This window comes from Ascaphus truei, chromosome 1 (assembly GCF_040206685.1).
Source record: "Ascaphus truei isolate aAscTru1 chromosome 1, aAscTru1.hap1, whole genome shotgun sequence".
NCBI lineage: Eukaryota > Metazoa > Chordata > Amphibia > Anura > Ascaphidae > Ascaphus > Ascaphus truei.
This window is the reverse complement of record NC_134483.1, coordinates 376052709-376068763: the sequence shown is the minus strand read 5'-3', so window position 1 is coordinate 376068763 and position 16055 is coordinate 376052709.

The following is a 16055-nucleotide window of genomic DNA, read 5'->3' as shown; positions in this document are numbered from 1 at the left end:
GGCTGAACTCTTGGATCTTTTGACGGAGTCAGTCTGCTTGGATCTTTTGCCTACTGGTTGCGATTCTCAGATTCCCTTTAATCTTCTTCCATAAATCCTGAAGGAAGCAAATTCGATTATCCACGGCTGGTACCTCGGAGGAAGAAGAAGCCAATGATAGTCGGGAAGGGTGGAATCCATAATTGATAAAGTCTTGGGTGGACTCATTGCGCAGAGAGTTGTGAGCAAATTCAGCCCATGGCAGAAGGACCGCCCAGTTGTCCTGGGAGTCGGAAATAAAACAACGCAGATACTGTTCCAGAGTTTAATTTCTTCTCTCCGTCTGACCGTTTGTTTGTGGATGGTATTCTGATGAAAAGTGTAACGAGATGCCCAGCCTTTGAGAGAAAGCACGCCAGAACCTGGAGAACCTGGAGACTTTGATCTGAGGAACCCCATGTAGACGGAAGATCTCCTGAACAATGATATCTGCGAGCTTGGGGGAGCTTGGAAGTCCTTTCAAAGAAATAAAATGTGTCTTTTAAGAAAACTTTGAAACCCTCTGGGATATGGGATTGATCCCGGCGGATCTTGTCCATAACTTCAAAGGAGTTAGCAGAGAGGATATTTATAGAAGAGAGCACTGTCTCCAATAGATGTTCGGACTTCTACTCAGCGAGGAACTGTCAAGAGAGAATGTCCGTTTTGAGATTCTTGGATCCCGGGACAAAGGAGAGGATGTAATTAAAACGGGAGAAGAAGAGCGACCAGCGTGCTTGTCGGGCTCCTAGGCGACGTGCGCCTTCAATATAAAGGAGGTTCTTATGGTCGGTTAATATAGTAATGGGATTTTCCGTACCTTCCAAGAGATGTCTCCATTCTAAAAGAGCCAGCTTGACTGCCAGTAGTTCCCGGTTCCCACATTCCCCATAGTTTCTCTCAGCTGAAGAATTTTTTTTTGAAAAAAATGCAGTCTTGCCAATGGAGATTTTCTTTGAAATTAGATTGCCCCGGACCCAACATCAGATGCATCCACCTCAAGTGTAAATGGTAATTTGGGGTCAGTGTGGGTGAGGATAGGAGCGGACACAAGGCTTTCTTTCCCCCACAAACAAGGTGGGACCACGGTGCTGAGGTGGGAATGGATATTACGCCACCCACAGCCACGGGGGTGCGTGTGGAGTGTAGAGTAAGTTGAAATAGCCGGGTCGGGGTTGGAGAGGTATGGGTCATCGTTATACTTGCCGAGGTCAGAGGAGGAGAGGTACGGAATGTTGCAGGTACTATTAGTCAGGTCTGGGATTGGAGAGAGTACAGTAGAGTCGTCGTGGTCCGTTTGCCGAGGTCAGGGTGGGAGAAGAGTGGATGGTCATGGAGAGCCGGGTCGGTACACAGAAAGAAGCAGCAAGGCAAGACAGGACAAGACTGTGGAGGCAGAGAACAGGTGAGTTCAACGGAACTAGAACTATGCTCAGCCGAAGTGCCAGTGGCACAGCTAAGCATATGTAGGTAAGAGCGTCCAATAGGAAAACTGCAGCGTGGAGGTAAGTGTAGAACATGGGCTGTGATAGGAGGCAGGGTAACAATGCTCAGGTGAGCTTCCTGGTATGGAGCCTCTGTGTGCTGCATGCGCGTCTGTGTACATGCCCATGCATGCCCCTGTGTGCACCTGTGCGCGAGTTGCGTGTGCCCCTGTCTTCGCGAAGGGATGGCTTTAAGGGTCTGGAGCTCACACCCCATCAGAAAAAAAAAATATATTTTTATGGAATGGGACATTTGGTCATGGCCGTTTCGCTGCGACCAAGTCCACTTGCTTTTCGCCGCAAGGTAGGGGTTTAGTTTTAGTGTAGGGTGTTAACTTTAAGGGTTTTAGTGGTTAGGGTAGGCGGTTAACTTAAAGGGTTTTAGGCTAAAGGGTAAAGATTTTCAGGGGACGGGTAGTGTTAAGATAGGGTTAAGATTAGGGGTTTTTAGGATAAGGGCTAAGGCTAAGTAATAACATTGTATAATATTTTGAAATTCTTTGTTTCAAATCATACCTCACTCCCTAAAGTTAATAATACATCATTATCCTTGCAGACTGCTATCACTGAAGAAACATTAACATGCTACAAAGATGTTAGGCTTGAGGTTTCAAGGCTACACAGGCGTAAGCTCCTTCTTCAGATTAATGTATGGAAGTAGATATGTTGCCACTTGACCATGTATGCACTTACATTTTGTGATTAACTTTTGATCACAAATAACCTCACTTGGCTTCGAATTAAGGTGAAAAGATGCCTATCCGGGTGCCAATCCATTTATCTAGCCACCTACGCAATTGAGATGCTGTCTAATCAAATTTAATAAAAAGGTAAAAAATTAACAAATTGACAGAATAATACCTGCACAGAGTATAAGAAATTAAATAGAAGAGCAGATGTTTCAGATACAAGAAACAAATCTTAAATTGGAGAACAGTTTATTTATTTGGATATTTAATGGAGTACAGAAAGAAAAAGGAAAAATATAGGTAATTATAGTATGTACAAACTGTAAAAATATGTATATACGAAATTGGCTCTAGTCCCATGTGACGGCGCCATGTTGGTTTTGTTGACGTCATGTTAAAGGGAAATGAAGCACAGCCATTCTGATTAGCTGGCTTCATTTCCTTTAAATGACGTCATCATTTTATTTAGCCTTATCCAAAATCACATGCTTTTCACGGACCAATCAGGACCGTGAGAACCATTTGATGCATAATGTGACGTCATAGGCCTATAAAAGCCTATGTCGTCTCATTTTCCAGCTAGACGCCGTGGGGAGAGAACCTCCCCTCTGAAGAAGATGGACGGTGCGTCGCAGAAGAAGAAGCCAGAAGACCCTGAAGACCCCGCAGACCCCGCAGACGGTGAAGAAGACACAGAAAAGAAGACCACAGACGGTATGGATTATAAAGACAAGAAAGAAGACACCACATTGGATTACAAAGGTTTTTTTATTTTATGGGTTCCTGGTTCCTGTCTTTGGATTTGTTGCAGACATAGCGGTTCCCCCGGAAGTCGGTCATTGGTCATCTAATGGTAAGTAAACTAAAGAAATGTATTTGATTTAGGTTGTAACTTGCTTTTTTGTTTTTTTCTAACAAGTCAGATTTATTTTTTTAATGTCCATTTCATGCCCATGTATGTATATATATCCCTATGGAGCTATATAAATACATGTTTATTAAAGGGTTGTTTTGCAAAAAGTTTATTGTATTTTTTTCATGTCTTCTACAAGTCTTTTCCCTGTTTGGTTACTATTGTGTGTGTGAAATGTAATGTAGAATTAGTTATGTCATTTCAGATGATGATGATGATTGCATGGGTATATGTTGGGACCCTGCCTTAATTGTTTCTTGTGGCTTATTTGGTGAATTTAGATTGTGTATGATCGTGTTAGTTAGAAATAGTTTTGTTTTTGCAATTGTTTTGTTTGCATAACAATCTTGAATAGGGTTTTTGGTTTAGATTTGCTTGTAATGTTTTTCGGAGGGCATTAATTGTGTGTTGGTAATTTATTATTGTCTACTTGCTTTGTTTATATTGAATGTTTACTTTCAATTGTGTATTTGTTTTGGACCATTGATTGCTATTGTGTACATGATGGAAATATTATTTGCATCATGTACATATTGTTCAATTGTATGTTTTATTGCAATTTGCTCTTTACTGGTTTGGATAGGTGTTTGCAGTATTCTCTTATGAGATGTGTTTTTATGTTCATTTGGCTTTGTTTTAAATTTGGCAGTGATGTTGTCAATTAGAGATCGGATCTTTTAAATTGCTACATGCATATACTTTCCCATTTCTTTGTAGATTGCTTAATCATACTTATATTTTAAATATATTTATAAAGATATATTTAAAATATTATATATATATATATATATATATATATATATATATATATATATATATATATAATATATCTATATATAAAGAGAATGATGAAGCCACTCTACAAATGAATGGGTGCAGGGTGGCTTAACCCATTAATAACTTTAGCGGTTATTAACCGTTATTGTTATTAAGGGGTTAAGTAACACCACAATATATTTGCTATATGGTGTGGGTGGGTTATGTATTGTTTATTAATAATTGTTATGTTTATTGCGGGTGTGTGTATTGTTTTGAATGTGGGTATTGGGCGTAGGGGGAATTGCCCCAAGGGAGGGTAGGGCTCACGGTGTGTATGGGTGAGTGAGGGTGGTTATGCCGCACCGGGTGGGTAGTGGGGGTTGTGCTTAGGCCTCCAGAGTAGTGAGTGAGGATGGGTTAATCCCTTAATGACGGTAGCGGTTAATAACCGCTACGGTAATTAAGGGGTTAGGGGACATAACATTGGCTCTTTTTATGCTTATTTATTTCAAAGTATTAATGTGTGTTTTACTTATTTTTTGGGTGCACAGACTTGATACTGCAGCCAAGCGGGGACCCCTGCGAAAACACCCGAGGGCCACCGCCAGCCTATAGTGTCACTGCTGTGCATGCCAAAAATGTTAGGGATCTTAAGGGGTTACTGGTGTATTATATATATATATATATATATATATACATATATATATTGTGGTTAGCGGGGATGGGTGCAGTGTGTAATCGCCCCAACGGTGGTTGTTTATGGCTTGCGGGTGGGTAGCTGGATGGCTTAAGCCCTTCATGACCGTAGCTGTATTAACCGCTATGGTAATGAAGGGGTTAACCCCCCCCCCCACCGGAAGCCATAAACACCCCCGAAATTCCAAATACCCCCTTAATCCACTGCCGCTCCCCACACAAAGCATGGTAATGGATGGTTAACCCCTTCATTGCCTTAGCAGTTGGCCTCTAAGGTAATGAATTGGGCTGTTAATGCATTATTCCTGCTTCGGATGCATGGGGGGGGGCTTCGGTGCAGGTATTACTGGGTATCAGCTCTGGAGCCCCCCGGCATCAATCCGAGGCAGGAAAAGGGCCTGATTTTTTTTCTATGCCCCCTATCGCCGCTCAGCACCAGCTTCTTGCCAACTTTTGTTGGCGGAGCGATTTGGAGAAAATTTCTCCATTCTAGAGCGCCGATCAGCGCCGAGATGCTGATCGGGGCTACTAGAATACGGCGGGTTTTAAAACTGGCGAGATACTGCTTCTCGCCACCCGCGCGGTTTTTCCGGGGAAAAAAAACGGCGGATTTTCCTCATCTCGCCAGTTTTTCGGCATTTACTGAATTGCTGTAGGCATATTTGCCAAAAAACTGGCGAGATAGGGCTTCTCGCCGGTTTCTGCATAGGCCCCCAAGTGTATGTTTTTTTTTAATCCTAAAACTCCTTTGTATTTAAGACGAATAAGCCAACCTTCTGGGCCTGTTCTTAATCCCCTTCATCAATCTCCAGTGACACCTTTATGGCTTGGGTAAAAAAGGTTATTATTTTGAATTAAAAAATGCTTGAATATAGAGAATACCACTTCACTTTCTTTCTATAATATCTGGAAGGATGTCACTTTAACTGTTGCATTAGTATAATTAAAATACATGTGGATATCCAACTTGATGGGGTAAATGTTAGGTTTGAGAGACAAATGGATATCTGACCTTTGTACACTCACATCATGGATTTTGCAAATAATCCTATGTTGGTATTTATGAGGGAGATAAGGTGATAGCTTGAATAGAATAATTAGAGGTGTCCTTCTCTTTTTTATGTAACCCCCCTTTCCCCGTGTCTAAGGGAAATACATATTCTCCTGTTACCTGTGGCTCACAGAAGGCCTGAACCTCCTGTGCTGGGAGCCTGGGGTAAGCTCTCATTCTCCTCGGTGCAGTGCCTCCACCTGAGAGGGATCCCAGTGCAGTGGGATAACCCCTTTCAGAACCCCTTACACTGAAATGATACACACACAAGTATATAACAAGTGGTTTACTGACAATAGAATAACGATATAATGGTACCATACAATAGAACACACACAGTACAATAATAACAGCACAGGTGTCCCCCAAAGTACATAGGATGTGTGGCACCAATACCCCAAATGAGAGTCAGTCCCACCCACGTGTAAGGAGTAGCACTACCCCTGTGGACCGTTGGTGCACTTTACCTCCCTGGGCACTCCTGAACCCAGGTACAGCTGAATGAGCAAACCACGACCTCTGCTGAATCCTCTCTCTCTGGTCCGCATAGGCTTCCGCCTCTTGAAGGAGCTCCAGCTGCCCCCCCCCCAATGTCTATAGTTGCCTGTGGTCAGATCCCAAACCACAGGCTACAGCTCACCGCGTGGCATCTCTTCACTAGTGCTACACCTGACACTATAAGGCTAAAGGGTAGCGTTCCTATCTGGGGTCTTCCCTATAGCAGCCACAATCTAGAAGGAGACTTAGGACCTAGCTGAGACCTAAGGGACAAACCTAGTCTTAGTCTAGGGAGCACTGCTCCCTGGACACTACCTACACAGTTCTCTCCTTCTTTCAACTGCCAGTAACTGCCAGCAACTGCCTGTACACTACCGACACACTTTATTGAAGTGTGGTCGGTACCGCAAGCCGGGAAATCTCCCGGCTTGCTAGTGGCCGCCCCTCGGCGTGCCGCGCGTCATAGACGCGCGGTCACGCGTCATCGGGAGCGTGCGCCCGCTGCACGCGTGTCCAGGGGCTCCCCGAGGGAGCCCTGGTGTCCCGCGATCGCGGGACAGCGGCAGGGGGTTCCGGGGGACCCGGCGGACCCGGCAGCGGTAGGGAGAGCGCCCCGATCGGAGGGCGCTCTTCCGCTGCTTCGGCGTGCGCCCGTCACACTCGGGCGCGCGCCAGGCTACTGCTGCGGCACAGAACGGGCAAATGCTCGAATAAACTGTGCCGCAGCAGTAACTGTCTGAAATTTCCAAACTGTGTCAACATTCTACCTGCATGTCCCTCAGGCTCCTGGGACATGTAGTCCCTTGCAAAGCCTCTCCTAAGATGGCTGCCGCAACTCTGGGGACTGCGCATGCGCAAAGACTCTACTGCGCATGCACTAACCTAAAATGGCCACCGCAACTTCTCGCCTCTCTGCGCATACGCACAGCTGCAATTGCGCATGCGCTAACTACAAGATGGTGGCCCCCGCTTGCCGGGTACACCACGGAGCTCCGCCGCTCCCATACACCACAGCCGCCCCCCTCCCTGGCACCGGAGGTAAGAAGGGACACGGCTACATCTAGAATCAAAACTATATTATACAAATCCCATTCGTATTTAATTCCCCCATTACAAAGAGCTTCTGTGACCGCTCTCAGGTTTCTCCTTCTTAGTTGTGTGATAGAGGATAGGTTGGGAAAAATCTGCAACTTTGTAACCTCAAACTCTATCACTTCCAGATTCCTTGTAGCTGCCATGATGATTTCTTTCATTTTAAAATAAAAAAATGCAGGATTACATCTCTTTACCTGTCCTAGTTGGGGTCTTCGGCCTCAGTTCTCTGTGAGCCCTGTCCAGAACAATCTGTGTGAATCCAACAGGTCAGAGACAGTGAAAGGAACAGGCATTGAAGGTAGTCATTCAAGTCTTTAACAGATTCAGGTATCCCTTGCATGTGGATGTTGTTTCTGTGAGACCAACTGTATTTTCTTAGTCCTCCTATCTCCCAGACAGGTCCGCAACCTGCTCTTTCATGATGAGCATATCTTGTGTGAGGGAGTCCTGCAATTCAGCGACCTCCATCACTTTAGTTTCCAGATCATTGGTCCTCTGTTCAAGGTGAGTCAGGTCCCCTCTTAAGTCTATTACAGCCCTTCATATCTCGAGCTGGAAAGCTGTTCTAAAATTAGTGTACAACTTTTTGTAGTCGGGAACAAGGAGGCTTTGGACATCGTAGCCTTATGATGGATCATTGATAGTTGCGTTTAGATCACTGAAGAATCATAAAGTTCACTGTCCTGGACTGGAGCTACACTAACATGCGTCCATTCACCCTGGCACTACACATGCACCCCCCAATATGCTCTTTTTTAATATTATAAAATCGTAAAGTCTTTGAATAACATATTTTTTTATAGATACTGTATATTAGTAAAACAGAGAATTAGATAGTGTTATGCTAAAGTGTCCATTTACTATATTCCAAGTTTTAAGTGACATACAAACAAAAAGGCTAAATGTCTATATCAATCATATGAATATAATAGAACCACATATATTTTTGGACAGCAATGCACATAAGGATGATTATAAAATATAGTGAATTCTATGTCTCATTTTTGACATCAGCCCTTATGTCAAATTGATTAAGAGCTACAAGGCACCAGTCCTGTTCTGCAGAAACACAAAATTCAGAAAAGCCTATTTCCAAGGCTGTATACGATATATTTTTATTTCCTTCTGAACTCTTCCTCAAAAATGTTTACTTTACCAAAAATGACCTTACCTGCTTCATTGTAATCTATGAATAACTAAAGTTAAAAAAAAAAACATTACCATACTTAAGAAATACAAATCCCCCTGTTCTACTTTTTTTAAAGTTTGTATAACTTCAATTTGATATCAAATAAAATAAACAAGTAAATAAAACAATAAACAAGTTGAAGAACAGGACAGGAGCGTAGCCGTCATACAATAGGCAAATTGTTTCATTGTGGCCTGACTAAGAATTGGATATGATTTACAAAATATGTGAAAACAATGGGTTTATAAACAATTCCATTCCATTATAAACTCAAGATAAAAGTAATAAATGCAAAAATCATTGCTATATAGAACATTGAACATTGAGGACTATATTCAAAATACTCGGAAAAGGCATATTCAGATGCTTGTTTATTAAATTATCCATTTTGGTGGAGATGGATTAGCTATTACAGTAGAGGCAACGTTTATTCTAACATTTGCCGTAAACTAGCCGGGTTACATTCTGGGTATGTGCTGGGTATGTGCTGGGTATGTTCTGGGCTAGTTTGAGGCACGTTTAAGGTATTTCTGCATTGACTAACGACCCATAGGATTAACACAGCAGGGATCCCTGGCAGTCCAATTCAGTTTGAATGGGACTGCCAGGGACCCCCACTGTTAATCTGATAGGCCATTAATCAATGCAGAAATGCTGGGGCTAGTTTAAGGAAAGTTTCAGGCATGTATTCAGAATGTACCTGGGTGTTTCCTGGTTTTTTTGGGGAATTGCCACTGGTTTTTGTTCGAATAAGAGTTGCCTCTACTGTAAAGAAGTCCAGTTAATATACTCCGGCCTAGAGTGCAATCTTTCTGGGGGGAGTGGAGTAGTTCTTCTGCAGGAGATGCAGAATTTTGGTGGAGATGGATTAGCTATTACAAGGTGTTGAACCAGCCAAGTTCTGAAAACTATATGGTACTTGCCATATAGAAAACCTACAGATGTAGGCAAAGTTATTGCACCTACTGACGTGCTCCTGTGATAGTAATAATGTTTTAGTCCTGCCCTTTTCTTGTGTGTGGCTAATTAATAACAAATTACTAACCAAATCTAACAGTACTGTATCTACAAGACAGTCTAGGATTGATGAAGTCTAGAGGTTCAATTCATACTATACTCAACAATGTTTCAATTTATTAGGAACTTATGCACTACTACAGTAATAAGAAGCTAAACACTTCTAGTAAGGACAGACTACACCACTATCATTAGAAGGGGTGCTATTATTTGCCATCCCCATCAATACACAGGTGTTAGATTGCCTTTTGCAACGAGGTATCTTAACCCTACTTTAGCCTTATCGCCATTCAGTATTTTAAACCTTATTAGGTTATAGTCCAGTGGCTCCGCTCTATCTTAGACGGACTGACCACTTACAGTGGGATCGATTACATCTAAGCATCTTGTCGCTCACACAACTATTAAAGTAGTTTAATTCCTGCTACTATCCATACGTGCTTATTACAGTTCTTCCATAACACCTACCGTACAAACAGACTTTACCCTATAGACTATCTCATTGCATTCCCTACTCTAGCCATTGTTACAATGGAAAAGGCTGAAAAGGCTGATCCTACATGGTGAGAAAAGTCTTTTCTTTCTTCAGTTTTGTTTTAAACCTACAGTGACCGCACAGTTCCTCCATTCCATTGCCGACCCCTCCGCTTCAGGCTATGTTTGCCCTCTCTTAAATCCCTAGACTCCCCTTTTCAATGTAAAATTTGCCAGGTTTTATCTACACTACAAACGTGTCATCATCTACATTCAATGGATTACATATTCATTTTAAGTGTACTGCTTATCTACGCTACCAGCTGTAAGATGACTCTATACCCTAAAATACTGTACTGTAGATGTCTCTTGCACTGATATTGGTAGATTGTAACTCACTATACTTCATACAGTTGTGGCCAGGTTTCCCTTTGTCCCCTTACCTCCCGGTCCGGGGTGTGTGGGGAAAGGCTGCGGGGAGACGCCGGGTGCCGCCGGAGTGGCAGGCGGACCCGGCGCAGGAGCAAGGAGGTTGTCAGTGGTGGCTGCGAGGCGAGCGGGTCACCGGGAATCCGCGGTGACACCGGGATGCAGGCGTCGCCATCTTGGTTGGCTGCGCATGTGCAGTGTGAGCTTAGTGCATGCGCATTGGATCTAAGTGCAGTGGCCATTACGGGTAAGCTCTACACGGGACAACAAGTCTCAGCAGCCTCTAGGGCTGCTCCTCATGTGGGTAGAGACAGCCAATAGGGCTGCAAGGATAACGGCAGGACAGAAGAGTTACATTTGGCGCGCAGAACACCACGAGTCAGTCAGGAGCAGGACAGCAAGGGGAAGGTAAGGTCCAGGGAAAAGTGCTCCGCTGCACTTGGCCAGGTAGACCCCCATCACTATTAGCTTGTGTGCTGTAGGGAAGGCCCCAAGACAGGGAGGGACGCTCCCCTTAGCACATTAGTGGTAGTCAGCATATTTGTGATGGACATACACGGTGTGCGCAGCCTGCAGTGTGGGATTATAACCAGGCGTATACTAAGAGACTCTTAAAGGTGAGACCCTCCAGCAGGGGTTCACCCCACGGAGAGGCGGATGCCTTCGTTGGACAGACTGGACTGACTTACATCAGGGATCAGACAGATTCTTGTGCTATTCGGTACCCGGGTACTGGAGTGCTCTGGAAGGTATACCATCTAAGTTCACCAATAGTTCTCTACTTCCTACACTTTGGGTGGGGACTGATGTTGTGGGACGGACACTGGGACACTGGTGCCACCGCACCTCAATTACTCTGGGGATACACCATGTGGTTAATTTTGTGTTGTGTAGTTACTGTGTTGATTATATGTTCAGTAAATATTCCTTTATAGTACCGTGTATATATTTACTGCTGTATTGTCTTGGGAGGTGCTATCCCATTGTGTGAGGATCCTTCTCAGGTGGAGGAACAACGTCACCCCAGGCTCCCTTCAGCGGAGGATCAGGCCTCCTGTAAGCCACTCAGTAAGGTAGATTCCCTAGACACAAGGGGGAAAGGGGGCTACACAGTATTGTGAGGTTCATCTTTAAAACCAATGCAATTCTACGTCTCCATTTGTGAAACCCTCAATTCATACAAATACAGTATCTTACTACTCCATCTCTTTAATTGCGTTTGCCATTATCTGGAGACAGGTTTGTTTATTGATGAGATTAATGAAAAATAACCTTATTCTATGGCAGTAATAGCCTCTTACAATCATAGCAGCTGGCTACCGGGGATTGGACTACAGAGGAAGCTCATTAATATCTAATTTGAGCAATTGCTGAAAGTAAACTCAGAGCAGCTGATGCCACAATGTTACTTCTGGCATCAGAAAGTTTGTATAGTTATGTGCAGAATCCTAATATCGATATAAAAATGCAGAGTGCTGATTTACGGTGTGATATTAGATACAGCTGTTTATGTGAGGAGGAAAGTTTCCCAGTATACTGCAGGTAGAGATTTACTGTAATGGCCTGAAAGACTTGCTTATTTCACAATAAATACTTAGATGCAACAGTTTAATAAATTGGTAATCACAGATTGCTTCCTAAAATTAGATGTGTATATTATAGCAATAACTGACTAAAAAGAGTAAACTTAGTATAATTATCTTGCTTGCATTCACACAACACAGATGTGATACACGGGAAAGTAAATAGTAACCATTATATTCATTTATTTTCATGAATTATTTATATTATGGTTTATTCATGCCTAAAATTCAGGAAATTAACATGAAAGAACAGAAACGTACATTACAGATTTACAAAGAGAATAGCCATGCAAAAGCTGTCTCTGTTAGTACAGTAGTTGTAGCAATGGGTAGCAATGGTTAGCTAGGGGCTAAGGTCTAATTAAGCTTTTAGAACATAAATTAGTAATTATATTGTTAACATATTTAATGAGAAAAATTAAAAGGATGAAAACCTATAGAAATACTGTAAAATTGTCTAATATATTTTATTGAACAAACACATAATTTCCAGTTTCCAAGCTTCCAAACTCCTCATCATGTTTTTCAAAGTCCTGACAAGCTTTAGGCGTTACCCTGTGGGATTTGAAGGCTTGTACAATTTAACCTTTTTGTTGGTCCGATAAAAAGTTGTCACACTATCTACTATACTTTTTTTTAACTTTTACTATTTCACGTTAAATCTTGTATGTGTAGCCATGCCTGGTGTGGCTACTAGTCTGCCCTCACTGGCATGCAAGTCCTAGTAGGAGCAGGCAGTGCCAGTACATATCATGGGTTTTCCCCATCCAGGCAGCTTTCCATGAGTGACAGGGGATGAGGTGGGGCTAGGTCTGTGTTCTGCCCAATCCTGGGTTTAGACCTAGTACCTTCCCCCTACTGTACTTAAGGCAGTGGCAACCCCAAATTCATTAGTTTGTCTCTACTGTGTGAGAGAGAAGGTACAGTATCACACAGGACTGCTGTGCATTGGCAGGACCTGGTCCTCTTCCCTAAGGGGGAGAGTGAGTGATCCCCTTTTCCCCTGGTCCTGCTAGAGGGCTAGGGAAGAGCAGGGACTGCTGTGGGGCCCTTGACCCATAGTGAAGGTCCAGGGACCATCCTAATTCTGGAGACCAGAACAGAGACTGTATTAGGCAAGGACTGCCTTGATACTGTGAGTGTGCAGAAGAATAAAACTTGTTCCCATTGAATATACCTCCTGCTTGGTGTGTAATCTTACGGGGGGAGAGGTAACCATTTCTACTGTAGGAGACTGCCTCCATACATCTGGAGCTTATGGCCGATTGAGCCACTGTGTACCATGTAGTAAATGTCGGCTATATACCCCAGAAGCCTGTCCTGCAGTCCCCACAACCATCTGTGGACAACTCAGCATTCTATGAGCCAACAGGTAGCATGCACCATATACCTGGCAACAGGCGGATCTCCAATCGAGTAGGGGAAACACTGTTACATATGGATTGGAGTTTATGGAAATGAAGGACACCTGTTAGGCAGACTAGACTATCACTATGTAGACAGTCATCTATTGCTAGACCTTATCCTCTATATTGAGTGCATATTCATTTAATGGTATTATTTATTTATTTTTGTTGACAAGTCTATATTTATTAACCTAATTCATTTTCAGTGTCTGCCTCCACGTGGGGTGGTATCCATCTGGAGGGTTCCACCGTAAGAGTCTCTGTATGCGTGGTGGTCTGGTCCCAGACCACAGGCCGCATCTGCTGCGTGGCATTCTCTGCTGTGTCCCTGACACTAGGAATTCTACTGGGCAGTGTCCCTATCTAAGGGGCTGGTCCCTGTAGCAGCCACAATCTACAGGAGAGTCGGGCCTAGCTGGGGCCTAATAGGGGCGTCTCTGGCTTAGTGCAGAGGCCACAGTCACCCTGCAAACACACCTTACCGTCTCCTTGTCCCAGCTCTGACTGGCGTGTCTCCCAGCGCGCCAAAATTATCTACTAAGTTAAAGGGATCCTCGCAACCGTATTTGCTTTGCTGTAGCAGCTGATTCCCAGCCCCTGTGCATTATGGGGCTTATAGTTCCCGCGGAACCCTGTATCTTTCAAGGCCGCCGCTTCCCTTATACCACTGCACATGCGCAACCATGTAACGTGCATGCGCAACTTAAAGATGATGGCCCTCGCTAGCCTGGTGCGCCGCGGAGCTCCCGGCGACCTACTGTACTCGCTGCTTCAGCCCCCACAGCAACTCCCTTCACATGTGCTTGCTTTCTGAATGCCCCCAACACTCGCCGAGGGTCCCCACAGCCCTCCGCAGCTACCAGAGGTAAGGAGAGACCTCACCACAGTTATAAACTACTTCTTACTATAAATTTGATGCAAACATAAGCAGTAGTGTTTTGTAAAAAAAAAAGCCACAGTAAATACTCAGCATTACTGATTAAATTTGTTAGAAAAAGCAATTATTCCTTCACATTTACTATTCTAGCCCATTCTAAATAAATTCTTAATCACTACATTGTTCCCTAAAAAGTTGCCAGAACTTTAAAAAAGGTCCCAGAAGGTAGTTATTCCACAAAAATAACACTTAAAGCAAATAATTAATGAGTTATAGTAATTATTCAATCCATAAAAACAATATTTTGTTTGCTTTGAATCATCACTTCATTTATCTTTACCTTCCACAACGTAACATTTATACATAAGATATAGATTTAACCAAGACTGTTTTTTTCTAAACTTTGTCAAGTGAGACAGTAATTGTATGGCCACAAAAAATGCTTACGGTAACTCAAAAAGCATTCCCCGGCAAACATAAATTGGCTGACCTTTGGCGAGATGGGGTATTCGAAGTCGAATTACAGATGCTGAGCCTCCCGGTCTACCGCATAAAAGACGTGGATGGCCGGGTAAAGGTCTGGCACCGCAATCATCTTCTGCCTATCCCACAAGTGTGGGATGATGAACCAAATTCAGTGGCTACACCATTGGCCGGTGAGGCAGAAGGTCCTGAAGAGACAGTAACTGAAACAACCGAGGATCTTATGGAAGGACCCTCTAGTAACACAGACCAAAGTCAAGGGGCACCTCCCGAAGGAGCTACGGGTAATCAGTCCAGGCCTCAAACACCTACTCCGGTGGCTCCAATGAGCCCTCCTCTGGACCCCAGAAGTCCTTTTGTTTTATACCTCAGAGACATTTCAGAGACTGTAGTAGCCCAATGAGGGAGACTGAGACTCAAGAGTATGGTCACTACTACCCAGAGGTAGATGAAGAGGGGCTTTGCTGAAGCCAACGTGTTAGGTACCCTCCCAACCGAGTAGCCTATGATTCATTTGGGGCACCCCACTAGGAGGCTCAGCAGTGGTTTCGCACTGTGATGTTCACGGAAATGTATAACTTGATGTAGAGTTATGTCATGTGATAAGTTGTACATATTGCAATGCATTTTTATTATATGATCTGGTTGTGGTTATGTGTAATGCTGTTCCCAAGCGGGGAAGTTGGTCTTTCAGCAGGGGGAGAATGGGGCCAATTCTCCCTCTGGGGTTCCCCTTACCTCCGGTAGCTGCGGAGGGCTGTGGGGACGCTCGGCAAGTGTCGGGGGCATTCAGGAGGCAAGCACAGGTGCCTGGAGTTGTGGTGGGGAGCTCTGCAGTGCACCCGGCTAGCGGGGCCACCATCTTTAAAGTCGCAGATGTGCATTATCGAATTGCACATGCGCTGTCATATAAGGGAAGCGGCGGCCATTAAAGATACTGTGCTCCGTGGATACTACAAGCCCCATAATGCACAGGGGCTGGGGATCAGGTGCTACAGCTAAGCAAATAGGGTTATGAGGATCCCCTGAAACTTAGTAGATACATTTGGCGTGCTGGGAGACACGCCAGTCGGAGCTGGGACAAGGAGACTGGCCCCTTAGATAGGGACACTGCCCAGTAGAATTCCTAGTTTCAGGGACACAGCAGAGAATGCCGCGCAGCCTGTAGTCTGGGACCAAACCACCACTGCACACAGAGACTCTTTTGGTGGGACCCTCCAGCTGGATACAACCCCACGTGGAGGCGGACGCCATCACGGACCACGTCGCTGGATGAGTTGATCCCTGTCACTATTCTGTCAGCACTACCGGGTGTTGGAGAACCCGGCAGGTATCACACCTCCATCTACAAGTGCACCAACTCTAACACTAGTTGTGGGCAGCGCTGTCACACA